The 10606-nt window shown below is 37.6% G+C and overlaps 1 non-coding gene across 1 annotated transcript; it reads right to left on the bottom strand.

Moving 5' to 3' along the window:
- Positions 1–2925: 2925 nt before the first annotated feature.
- LOC126949502 (small nucleolar RNA SNORA72) lies at positions 2926–3057 on the bottom strand. Its single transcript, XR_007723781.1, has one exon. It is a non-coding gene; the product is annotated as a small nucleolar RNA SNORA72 (small nucleolar RNA).
- Positions 3058–10606: the final 7549 nt, after the last annotated feature.

The following is a 10606-nucleotide window of genomic DNA, read 5'->3' as shown; positions in this document are numbered from 1 at the left end:
GATTTTATTTAATTTATTAATTAACAAGAGAACATGTAAAAGATATGACTGGTTCAAAGGTGAATTCAAAGAGAGAGAGAGAGAAGGAATGCTGAAATGAATTTACAAATAGATGCAAAACTGGTTTTTTCCACAGGGCATGGAAGAAAATCAGTTGTCCCTTCACTGGATAGAATTCATTTGCACATTATGGACAAGAGTCATCTGCAGACTCTATCATCTACAAAGTTGTAGGTTGCTCAAATAAAATCGAAGGAGGAGATACCCCACAAGGATGCATTAGACAGAAGACTCAGTAATATTTTTTTGCCATTTCAAAGTCTAGCACAAATTTTTCTGACTGTCAAGTCAGGATACTTAATTCTTTGTTCACAGTATATCATTTATATTTGTTTAAAAAACAAATTGATACTGCTGATATGGCTTTTTATTACTCATTTGAAACTATGAGAAGAGGAATCCTAGAGAGAGGAAAAATTATCATTGTAAAAGTTTTTTTTTTGCCAATCTGGACATATTTGTATAAGTATATGCTACCAAGGAATATGACTATTGAGTTTATGAATATTAAAGTTGACAAAAACATACAGGATTGCCAGTTGAATTTAAAATAAATAACAAATTTTCTAAAGTGTATGTATGTGTCAAATATGATAAGAAAAGGGGAAAAATGGCTGCTGGGTAAGTGATTGCAATTTGTACCTCACTAGGCTAGGTCTTACTTTGCTTTTCCTAGGTACAAAGAGATAATAGTTACAGAACATGGAATAAGTTGAAAGTGGTTTGATAAATTGCTTTTAACTTTACTTTTATTATTTATCCAAGACAATGCTAAGCAATAGTTATCACCTTCATTTCTGCATGCATACACCAAGCCCAACTGCCCAAGAGGAGAGGTAATCCGATCATAGTTATAACTTCCTTGGGCAGGAATGGTGACCCTGTGGTAATAACCCATCATTCCTTGCTTATCTCAATTAAGGCAGATTAGATTATGGTACCCAATCACAACTTTCTAGCTCATTCAGGACATTGAAGGACACATTCCTCCTTCTTTTCTAATAAAAACTCAATAACTAGCTAGCACAGCTTCTGGACATAGGAGGATATCTCAGAAGAATTTGACAACTGTGACATATTTTATTCCCTGTTGCATTATGTATAATTAATCTCTCTGGGCAAGGTCACACAGACCTTGGTTTGCTCAACAGTTAGTTTGTGAATTCCACCCACTCTGCAAAACAAAGGAAAAAGCCGTAGTGTGGTGAAGGAAGAGTGTCTCCTGTGACACCAACAGAGGCTAGAATAGTGTGAATAAAGAAGAAGGTAAGATTCTAGAAAAGTTTCAGAGGTAGAGTCAATAGTTTGGTTTGTGATTTGATAGAAGAACTAAATGGAGGCAGGAGTTGAGAAGAATGCCCAAGTTTCTGGGATTTGTAGCTGAAGAATTGTGGGGCCATTACTGAGGTGGAAATTAGGGGAGGAGAAACAGGTTGGGATTTATATAAAAGAGACTGTGTAAAGGTGGGAATCTGATTTTCATTACTTTTGTCTCCTGAATATTCTTCCATGCATTGGCTTTTCCACATTCTGAATAATTTTACCTAGCAAACTACATTAAATTTCAGTTCATTCTCTCTTTAAGAAAACCAAATACCAATTATCATCTTTTTTATTATCTTTTGTTATCAGAGCTTCTGGTCAGCCTGAGATTATCAGTGTTCCCATAGTGAATTCCCGTAAATTCCAACCCAAAGCAAACTAACAAGAGATTTTAATCACCCTACTCAGCCTGTTGAGAGGAAATAGACAATTTTCTTTTGGGTCTTTCAGCATACTGAAAATAGCTTGGAGGTCTCCCTGTGTGCCTGACTCATGGTTAGTGCCCTCTAAATAACGACTGAAAGATAAATGAATAAATCTTTTTTATATGTCCTTTAGCTCTAATGTGTAATTCCAAGGTCTACTGGAAACTCCTTTTGTTCATAATCACTAGTGCCTGGCCCCTATTGATTTTGATTAAGTATGTGAGGTCTATTTGTGTCCATTACTTAGCTAATGTTGCACAATCTTATCCATGACAACACGAACAACACAGGACCATGACACTCAGTCTAAAATCTGTTGGCTTCCCATGCAGAGTAAGACCCTAACTCCTCAAATTTACGGCCTTTGATGTTTTGGCTCCCACCAACCCTTCTAGCTAATCTCGTTTATATTCTGTCTCCAGAACAAGACCTGAATTCACGCCTTTGCCTAAAGCGCCAGTTTCTCTGCTTTTCACCTACTTCTATTTTCACTCTACTCATACTGAAACTCAAATGTTACCTTCACCAGGTCTTATTTGGAATCCTCTCTCATTTAACATGGAGATTGGCCAGAGATGGAGCAAAAAATATCTGCTAAATAGTGATTGGAAATTTAGATTGGATTATTAACCTAAAATTCTCTTTCTAGATTATGATCTAAGCAATTAAAAGAGAAAAATAACTATTAGAATCCTTGAAAAGATCATCTTCAATAATATGCTTTGGAAATCAAGCACAGAAAATATTTTTAACACCTTTTTTCTTTAATCCAAAGTATTTTTCACATAAAATAATCTAATATTGTTTGTAAATGTATCTCAGGTAGTACTTATTTTAAATAATTAGACCTTTTGTTATGACAATTAGCTGCTTATTTTTTATTTTTAAATTTGTATATACAGTAATTTTTACAATTCATTTAATAGCAACTGGTGCCATCAAATTTCTCTACTTTGGTTATCCCTTCTTTAGACCACAGTCTGCAAATTAGCACTGATTTTTTGCAAAAGTTACTATGTTAGCTGTACTGTCATTTTTCTTAAGGTTGATCAAAGATAACTTAGAATCACAGCCATTATATGATCACACAAAATGATCATATAATATATCAGACCTGTTTTATCACCAGCATTTATGAAACCAGACCTGGGGAAATAACTAGGTCTAGGGATACATGCATGGTCTTAATATTGTGAATGTTTAGCCTGTCCTGATTATTACAAAATCGGAATAGCGAGAATATTCATAATAACTTCTTAATTTAAGTGATAAACCCCAACTCATGAAAAGATAACATGCTGAACTCAATTAAGTGTCCTATTAGCTGAGAAGACATTGGTGAACAGTGTAAATCAGAGCTTTTCTTGCTGAACTTATGCACTTTCATTTTTATTGGGGGTGGAGAGAGGGACGATACACAAATTTTGTATCAAAGTGATTGATATTTAGCATTTTAAATAAGAATGATTGAGTGGCCAGTTTAGAATGCAGGATCTGGAAAGGCCTGAGAAGGCAATATTCAAGCTGAAATATAAAAATGAAAAGGAGATGACAGTGGAAAATTCAGGAGGAAGAGCATTCTAAGCAGAAGGCCCTAGAGCACTGTGGGAAGGCAGACTGGTACATGATATTTGAAAAGAGGCACAGATAGATCACATATTTCCTTGTAAGCAAGCACAAAAAGTGTGGATTTAAATCTCCAAGCAAAGAAGCCCTTGGAAGATTTTACAAAGGGAAGCAACATGATCTAGTTTATTGTTGTTCTTTTTCTTCTTTTTTTAAAAAAGATCACTTTGGAAACTCTAGCAAACAGATTTGGGGGGCAGAAGGTGAGGCCAACTGGAAGGCAATAGTCGGATCCACAGATGATTTCGCTTGGAGTAAGATGCTGTTTGTGAAGCAGGAAAAAAGATTAATCCAATTTGGAAGCTGAGTCAAAAGATCTTTTTCATCCATTGGATGAGAGAGAGGATGGGGGAAGAAATTCATTCCAGAATACTACTGCCTATTTATGTACTTCTTAAGGTTCTTTGAGACAGTCATAATGTCTTACTGTGTGAAGTTATCAGTGTCAAAATGAAGTCACTTATGTCAAGTCTAATGAAATGGAGCCACGAGGCTATGGAGTAGAAGCCTTCAGGCATCTAAGTTGGTAGTACGAATTATTGCAAGAAATTCCTCAAAATCGCAGTATTCCAGATAAGCCACTTGCACAAGGACACTTGCCTAACAATGGCTGTCTCTACCAATAAGCTAATGCCAACTCCTGCAACAAGCCCCGGTAACCAATGGTCTTTGTTTCAAAGCATGTTACCTGTAATTCTTTTTTCTTTTAAAAGCCTGCTCTTACCCAAACCTCTTTGGATGCACCTATGGCCTGACACAGAACCTGCATCCCAAATTGTAATTTCTTGCTATTCTTGAATTAACTCTGTTTTGGAGAGTCGGTCTCTCTGCTGTTTATTTTAGATTGACAACTGGTTCCTTTATTAATTAGTGAGTTAATTGACACATGTTCACTTTATGTTTGCATATTTGCATAGATTTCTGATTTTACCTTTTAGAAATAATCTTTAACAGTTGGAATGGGTTGAGGAGTGAATGGGAAATGAGTAGAGACAACACATGTAAATAACTCTTTTTAAAAGTTTAGATTAGAGGTCAAGTTGTTCTTCCATTACCCCTCCAGAGAGGCAGGCTCTACATTGCTCTGTAGAAATAACCAATCCCTATTGCATGCAATCTCAGTGCAACCATCAGACAAGGTTCCCCCAAGGTCAAGGTTCAGATATGGCCCTATAAGTTGTCCAGAGCTATTGGTCACTGAGGCTGATGTCACATCGACTCCACACAAGCCTCACTGCTCTTGGCACCTGCCTCTCCCTCTAGCAAATGAGATTCTGGGTCCTCGGGGGTGAGAACACCCACAGGGTGATGTCATCATCAGCATGCAGCAGCAGCCGGTAGGGCATGACGTCAGTACACTGTGTGGGCCAGGAGTAGGGTCTAATCATTGCTCTGTAGGCTACGGCTCAAGGGCAGCCCCAAGTGTGTGGAGACTGAGGGGCATGACATCATCTCACTGCAAGGGCCAGGGGTGGGGCTAGGTGCCCCTCTCCCCTTTCTCTGGATCATAGGCCCTGGCAGGGTGAGAGGACATCAGGGCGGTGTGCTGGTGGACTCTCTGGCCCTTTCGCAACACCATAGTCCCCATGACCATCAGTGTAGGGAGTATTCACCTTTTAAAATGGAGAGACCGAAGGTTCAGAGGGGTGAACTAACTGGCACAAGATTACATAGCAGAGCTGGATTCTAGATAGTCTAATAATTCTTTTTCTTTAAAAGGAACATAATCATATTTTACTCATGAGATATTTTGAAATTTAAATCAGGTAATGTATTCCAGCTGCATCCATGTCCCTACAAAGGACATCAACTCATCCTTTTTATGAATGCATAGTATTCCATGGTGTATGTGTGCCACATTTTCTTAATCCAGTCTGTCATTGACGGACATGTGTAACAAACCTGCACGTTGTGCACATGTACCCTAGAACATAAATTATAATTTAAAAAATTAGGTAATGTACACAAAGCACTTTACATATCCCTAAAATTCCTGCATATGTTCCTTACCCATGGCATCTGTCCATCCACCCAGAGCAGGGACCAATTCTGATTTCTAGCTGGATCTCCAGTAACTCAACACAAAGGAGAAGCAGAGTATACTGAGCAAAGGGCCTGAAGCGAAGATAGTAGATCTTATCAAGCAAAAGGTAAGGTCAAATGTAGATGTCTCAGCTGCACGCTGACAAGCACCACTCACCTTATCTTCTCATTGACATCACCCTTCCTATAATCATCCAGACTGAAAATCTGCTATCATTCTGCTCTTTCATGCCTGGTACACCCGATTAGTTCCTCACTCCATCTCCTGTTCCTTCCCTAGTCTCTATTTCCCTTAGATAAGGCCTCCTCAAATGACCTCTAACTTACTCAAATTGCTTCCTTAGTTAAATTAATACATATATATTTATCTTTAATAATAATTTAGTTCACCAAATATTTCCAACTTTACTCTTTCCCAGCACATAATGGGATTATGCTTCCTGGTGCCTGGGCAGTGAGGTGTTTGAGTAGATATGACCCACCCCTACCCATCCCACTCTCTTACTTTCAGATATAGCATGTAGTTGCCACTCTGAGGAACTCCAGAGCTCTCTTTTCCTTCTCTCTCAAGAAGGAAATCTCAATAGATTCTGTCTCAAGAAACCACTTTCTTTGTTCATGTATAAAAGACAACTCCTTATTTGCTAAACTTGGATCATGAGATTGCAGAAATGCAGTCACATCTTCAGACTCCACTTCTAATTGTAGTCCTCTTGCTATTTCCATCACATCTACAGTGACCCCCTCCACTGAAGTCTTGAACTCCCTCAAAGTCATGCATGAGGGTTGGAATTTACTTCTTCCAAACTCCTGTTAATGTTGACATTTTAACCTCCACTAATCACAAATGCTTTTAATAGCACCTAGAATATTGAACCCTTTCCAGAAGCTTTTCAGTGTACTTTGCCCAGATTCATCAGTGAATGAAGTAATAATATGGGGGTGGCAGTATATGCATGAAAATGCTTTTGCTGAATTATTTACAACATGAAAAATTGACTGCAATGTAAAAAACTAATGGTAGAGAAATGGTTAAAAACCTACAATTGTGTGCAACTACCTAAACATTTAATATGATATGTCTACTACATTGGAAATGAGGTAACACTGAAAATTGATGGTTCTAAAAGATATATAACATGGTAAAGGTATATAATATGTGAATGTGATGACAGAAGAAAAAACTTGAATTACCAAATTATCAAAAATGATATATTGAGACAAATACTACATGATCTCACATAAATGTGGAATCTTAAAAAGTTGAACTCAATAGAATCAGAGAGTAGAATGGTGATTACCGGGCTTGGTGCAGGTAGATATCGGTCAAAAGATACAAAATTTTACTCAGGAGGAATGAGTTCAAGAGAGCTATTGTATAACATGGTGATTATAGTTGATAACAATGTATTGTATAACTGAACATCACTAACAGAGTAGATTTTGTGTTCTCACCATAGAAAAATAAGTATGTGAGGTAATGCATACATTAATTGAGCCATCCCAAACTGTATAGATATTTTGAAACGTCACATTGTACATAATAAATATATACAATTTTTGTTTACCTGCTAAAACATAAATACAATTTTAAATGATACATTGAATTATATACACATTGAAGAAGAATTAAGACTGCAAGAAAATGCAGCAAAATGCTAATAGTTATATTTATCCATTTTTTCTAACTTTCTGTAATTTTATGATATATTGCTGATGAAGAAACCAAATTTTATTAAATATCGATTCTCTGCTCCTTAGCTGTCCTTAGACTCTGAGGACAGCAACAGAGAGAGTATTTGGGTTTTTTTAGTTTTTGGTTTTCCTTCCTTCCTTCCTTCCTTCCTTCCTTCCTTCCTTCCTTCCTTCCTTCCTTCCTTCCTTCCTTCCTTCCTTCCTTCTTTTCTTTCTTAGATGGAGTTTCGCTCTTGTTGCCCAGGCTGGATTGCAGTGGCGCAATCTCGGCTCACTGCAACCTCCACCTCCTGAGTTCAAGCGATTCTCCTGACTCAGCCTCCTGAGTATCTGGGACTACAGGCGCACACCACCATGCCCGGCTAATTTTTGTATTTTTGGTAGAGATGGGGTTTCACCGTATTGGCCAGGCTGGTCTCCAACTCCTGACCTCAAGTGATCCGTCCGCCTCGGCCTCCCAAAGTGCTGAGATTACATGCATGAGCCACCGCACCCAGCCGAGAAAGCATTTGATAGTATGAAGCAGGCCATGACTTAAAAGAGAATTAAACTTTTGCACAGAAGTACAGTATAGAATTCTCACCAAACAACTGATAGTGAAAGCTTGATTATGTATAAAAGGCCACAGTAAATGCTTTTTACAATTTTAGGTGGCTGCATAGCGTTGAGTCTCAGATCACTGTACTAATGAGGATAATAAGGGTATTCCCCAGATTTAATGTGAGGATTAAATGAGATAATACATATAAATGCTAAGAACAGAACCTGGACTACAGTGAATTTTCAATATGTCAACTGTTTTGGTTATTGGATTTGTTTTTCTTTGATTATTAATACTTGGTTACAGTGCCCCCATGTGTCTATACATTGCAATACTTCTGGTCTTTAAAAGGACTTCTTAATACTTTAGATTAATGCATTTGAAATGACAGTTCTAAGGCCATACATGCATTGTCAACTCATGGTTTATATACGCTATGAAGATTAAATAGCTCCTTTAAAAATAAAGTGTGTTATCACTGAATATAAAAGTAACACATGTTCACTGTAGAAACTTTGGAAAATATTGAGAACTGTACAGAATTCTAGTCACTTATGTACAACTACCTAGATATTTTATGTATTTTATGTATTCTATATATGCATTTTTACAAATTGGGATCTGTGCGTTTTTATGTTATATTAAATGTTAGAATACATGTAAAATACATTATTAAAGCAAGAGCAGAAATAAAACCATGAGGCTACTGGGAGTTATCCCATTAAACAGAAGCTGGTGTCATCACCACGGTCTCTCATGTTCCTCATTCATTGGCAACTAAAGTACGTACATTAAACTCGAGTGGAAAAATGCTTTAAAGTGAAAGAAAGTCCAATCTGACTTAGAAGTACAAGGTTGTATTATATTATACCTTATGTATAATTTGAGGAGAGATATGTAAGAATCATTTTGTTGGCCAGGCGCAGTGGCTCAAGCCTGTAATCCCAGCACTTTGGGAGGCCGAGGTGGGTGGATCACGAGGTCAGGAGATTGAGACCATCCTGGCTAACATGGTGAAACCTCGTCTCTACTAAAAATACAAAAAATTAGCCGGGCGTGGTGATGGGCACCTGTAGTCCCAGCTACTCGGGAGGCTGAGACAGGATAATGGCGTGAACCAGGGGGCAGAGGCTGCAGTGAGCCAAGATTGCGCCACTGCACTCCAGGCTGGGTATAAGCTTTAAAGCTCATATTTAAAGCTCATCATCAATGGAGGCCAAAACCACTAAGTGAAAGGCTTTCGGTGAATAGGATATTCATAAGCTCTCAAAAGATCATATTTATCATTTCAAATACATATCAAATTGTGTCTGTTCTGAACATATACAGACCCCTTTTCTTGTCATTATTCTTTAAACAATACAGTATAACAACTATTTACATAGCATTTACATTGTATTATAAGTAATCTAAAATGATTTAAAGTGTATGGGAGGATGTGGGTTGGTTATATGCAAATACTATGCCATTTATATCAAGGACTTAAGTATCCTCAGATTTTGGTATCTTGGGGAGGTCTTGGAACCAATTCTCCATGGATACTGAGGGAGGACTGTATAACAGTGTTGGTCACAATACAAATTCCTGGACACCCCTTGTCCCCAACCAAGATTCTGATTAGTTAGTCTGGGGTGGTGGAGAGGGAGGGAGCAGGAATTTACATTTCTAAACAGCTCATAGGCAATGCTGATTTTGCTGATCCATGGACCTGAGTTTGAACAGCACTGAATTATAAAACTTTGAAATTACAAAGTGTCTGTGAGTCCATAGTGATGAGAAAGAGAGAGAGATAAATGATGGATACGGGTGATAAAGCTCATATTTATAGAGGAATGCCAGCTAGCAAATGTCAAGGAATTAGAGATTTAGGAGGAAAAATCACCATTTTGTAGTTCCCAATGCAATAACTGATTCAGGTAAAGATCATTAATGGAGGCCAAAACCATTAAGTGAAAGGCTTTTGGGGAATGGGATATTCATAAGCTCTCAAAAGATCATATTTATCCTTTCAAATACATATCAAGTCACTTATTAACAGCAGAGGAAAACAATTATATTTTTATCATGGAAAAAGCTAGTAATAAATTTACCAATGAGAGGACAAACTGACACTATATATTCCCTAGTGGATATGGTGGGAAGTGCAATAGCATCTGTAGAATATTCTTGCCAAAAATGTTTAACCTGAATCCAATCATGAAGAAACAGACAAATCCAGACTGTGGGACATAAATTGTCTGGCTTGGACTCCTTAAAAATTTCTAGGACATGAAAAACTAGGAAAAGGTGGGGAAAATATTCTAAATTAAAAGTGACATGGCCAAATGCAATAGATTCTGGATCAAACAAGTTCTGTAGATGATATTGGGTATCCTGGGGGAATAGACTGTTTGATAATATTGAATTAATGCTTGAAGTTTTATGTGTAAATTAATGGCACTGTGGTTATATAGAAGAAGGGCTATTCTAAGGAGATACACAATAAAGTAAGTGTGAAGTGTCAGGATGATTGCAACTGTGTGTGTGTGTGCATGCACGTGTGGGCACATGTGTAGCAGAAAGTGGTGGTGAGGGGGGCGGGTAGAAAGAGAGAGAAACAGGAAGAGAAAAGAAGCCCAAATATGGTTACACAGGAGAAGGGTGATTCTAAGGAGATACACAATAAAGTACTTACGTGTAAAGTGTCAGGATGATTGCAACTGTGTGTGTGTGTGTGTGTGTGTGTGTGTGTGTGTGTAGCGGGAGACACTGGTGACAGAGCGAGACTCCGAGACTCCATCTCAAACAAACACACACACATAAATATTATGATACAATGAATTTAGCTATAATGTGGCACATATAGGTTTTACCATTAAATCTCTTTGTTTCTAGAAACTAAATGGGTCTACAG

The sequence above is a fragment of the Macaca thibetana genome, chromosome 2 (genome assembly GCF_024542745.1).
Source record: "Macaca thibetana thibetana isolate TM-01 chromosome 2, ASM2454274v1, whole genome shotgun sequence".
Classification (NCBI taxonomy): domain Eukaryota; kingdom Metazoa; phylum Chordata; class Mammalia; order Primates; family Cercopithecidae; genus Macaca; species Macaca thibetana.
Note: the sequence above shows the minus strand (reverse complement) of the source record. Positions and strands in the feature narration are given on the sequence as shown.